The following is a 2,776-nucleotide window of genomic DNA, read 5'->3' as shown; positions in this document are numbered from 1 at the left end:
TTGGTGCGAGCGGCGTCTGACGACGTCGCCGACGCCTTTCGTCGCCGTCTCGGCCGCTGCCTCCGCCGCATGGTCGTTACAGCAAGGTACCTGCGATCTCTGGCGTCTGCCGTTGGGGTCGGTTCTCGGGTGCACCTGTGTCTTGAAAACGAATGCGAGAGGTGGGTGTTTCGGAGCGTCCGCGCTAACCGAACGGTGTGAAATGACGAGTGCGTTCTGACCGAAGGCCGGGGTGCGTCCTCGCGTCCTCACGGGACCTGAAAGCTCGGCAACGCTGCGAAGGCGTCGTCAATGATTTTTTTGGCGTACGACTTTCTGTTGCTACGACGAGAAAGAAATTTATGCGCTTCTTGCCGCGTCGGTACCGACCTCGGTCGGGGATATTCCGGCTGCGCGCTCGAACGTGCTTCATTTCTTCTTGGATTTGGAAGTAATTCCTAAGCGTTGTGTGTGTTTGCGGTTCGTAAGGGGCGCCTGACGGTGGCCCCGCGTCCGCGCGTTGGTAGGGTTTTGGGCGACCCACCACGAAAAGATTACCTGGTTGATCCTGCCAGTAGTCATATGCTTGTCTCAAAGATTAAGCCATGCATGTCTAAGTACATGCCGAAACAAGGCGAAACTGCGAATGGCTCATTAAATCAGTTATGGTTCCTTAGATCGTTTCTTCCTACTTGGATAACTGTGGCAATTCTAGAGCTAGTACATGCAGTGAGCCCGAAGCCCCTCGGGGCGACGGGTGCTTTTATTAGACCAAGATCAATCGGGCTTCGGTCCGTTTTGTGTGGTGACTCTGGATAACTTTGTGCTGATCGCACGGCCACGAGCCGGCGACGTTTCTTTCAAGTGTCTGCCTTATCAACTGTCGATGGTAGGTTATGCGCCTACCATGGTTGTTACGGGTAACGGAGAATCAGGGTTCGATTCCGGAGAGGGAGCCTGAGAAACGGCTACCACATCCAAGGAAGGCAGCAGGCGCGCAAATTACCCACTCCCGGCACGGGGAGGTAGTGACGAAAAATAACAATACGGGACTCTTTTGAGGCCCCGTAATTGAAATGAGTACACTCTAAATCCTTTAACGAGGATCCATTGGAGGGCAAGTCTGGTGCCAGCAGCCGCGGTAATTCCAGCTCCAATAGCGTATACTAAAGTTGCTGCGGTTAAAAAGCTCGTAGTTGGATCTCAGTTACAGGCGGGAAGTGCGTGGACACCACGTTACGGCCCGTGCTGAACATCATGCCTGTCGTGGCTTGGTTCCCTTCATCAGGTGCCTTGCTTTGGCCGGCGCGTTTACTTTGAAAAAATTAGAGTGCTCAACGCAGGCGATTCGCCTGAATAACAGTGCATGGAATAATAGAACAAGATCCTGTTTCTGTTCTGTTGGTTTTTGGAATACAGGATAATGATTAAGAGGGACAGACGGGGGCATTCGTATTGCGGCGCTAGAGGTGAAATTCTTGGACCGTCGCAAGACGAACTACTGCGAAAGCATTTGCCAAGAATGTTTTCATTGATCAAGAACGAAAGTTAGAGGTTCGAAGGCGATCAGATACCGCCCTAGTTCTAACCATAAACGATGCCAACCAGCAATCCGCCTGAGTTACTCAAATGACTCGGCGGGCAGCTTCCGGGAAACCAAAGTATTTGGGTTCCGGGGGAAGTATGGTTGCAAAGCTGAAACTTAAAGGAATTGACGGAAGGGCACCACCAGGAGTGGAGCCTGCGGCTTAATTTGACTCAACACGGGAAAACTTACCCGGCCCGGACACTGGGAGGATTGACAGATTGAGAGCTCTTTCTTGATTCGGTGGATGGTGGTACATGGCCGTTCTTAGTTGGTGGAGCGATTTGTCTGGTTAATTCCGATAACGAACGAGACTCTAGCCTATTAAATAGGTGCGTGGTTCTCTGCACCTTGCACCCTTCTTAGAGGGACAAGCGGCTCCTAGCCGCACAAAACAGAGCAATAACAGGTCTGTGATGCCCTTAGATGTCCGGGGCCGCACGCGCGCTACACTGAAGGAAGCAGCGTGTTTTTATCCCTGTCTGTAAAGACTGGGTAACCCGTGGAACCTCCTTTGTGATTGGGATAGGGGCTTGCAATTGTTCCCCTTGAACGAGGAATTCCCAGTAAGCGCGAGTCATAAGCTCGCGTTGATTATGTCCCTGCCCTTTGTACACACCGCCCGTTGCTACTACCGATTGAATGATTTAGTGAGGTCTTCGGACCGATACCCGGAGCGGCCTTTCGGTTGCGCCGGTGTGTTGGAAAGATGACCAAACTTGATCATTTAGAGGAAGTAAAAGTCGTAACAAGGTTTCCGTAGGTGAACCTGCGGAAGGATCATTACCGGATGTTATTTGGCATCGTTTTGTCTTCTTCCTCTTGTACGGGGAATGGACTCGATGTGCGAATTTATCTGGCGCCGATCCCGACCAAGCTTGGATGCCGTCGGGACGGCACAAAAAAAAAAAAAACTGTGGTTCGGATGTGCCTTTTTCTTTGGGTGGCCTCCGTTCCTTTCGATGATGCGCCCAGCGGGAGCCCTCTGCTGCCTCGATTGAGAGGAGATTTCAAGTGCACCGGGACAATCCGCGGGTTACAAAAGGCGCATCGCCCCCTTTTTCGTCTCTTCTCGAGGATCGCCCTTTTGTTTTGATTAACGAAGAGGCGTTTGAGAAGAGGCCTTTTTTTGCGCTTTCGAGATGGCATGGGATGTGCCGGGCGCGAAAAAAAACAACAACTTGTGTTTTGTCGTACTGATTGAAAAATCCA

General features: G+C 51.7%; 1 non-coding gene across 1 annotated transcript; it reads left to right on the top strand.

Annotated features, from left to right (window-relative positions):
• The first annotated feature begins 534 nt into the window (after nt 1–534).
• Nucleotides 535–2,350, top strand: LOC120844684. Its single transcript, XR_005716464.1, has one exon. It is a non-coding gene; the product is annotated as a small subunit ribosomal RNA (ribosomal RNA).
• Nucleotides 2,351–2,776: the final 426 nt, after the last annotated feature.

The sequence above is a fragment of the Ixodes scapularis genome, unplaced genomic scaffold (genome assembly GCF_016920785.2).
Source record: "Ixodes scapularis isolate PalLabHiFi unplaced genomic scaffold, ASM1692078v2 ptg001953l_1___fragment_1__unscaffolded, whole genome shotgun sequence".
Taxonomy (NCBI): domain Eukaryota; kingdom Metazoa; phylum Arthropoda; class Arachnida; order Ixodida; family Ixodidae; genus Ixodes; species Ixodes scapularis.
This window is presented reverse-complemented; position numbering and strand designations above follow the sequence as displayed.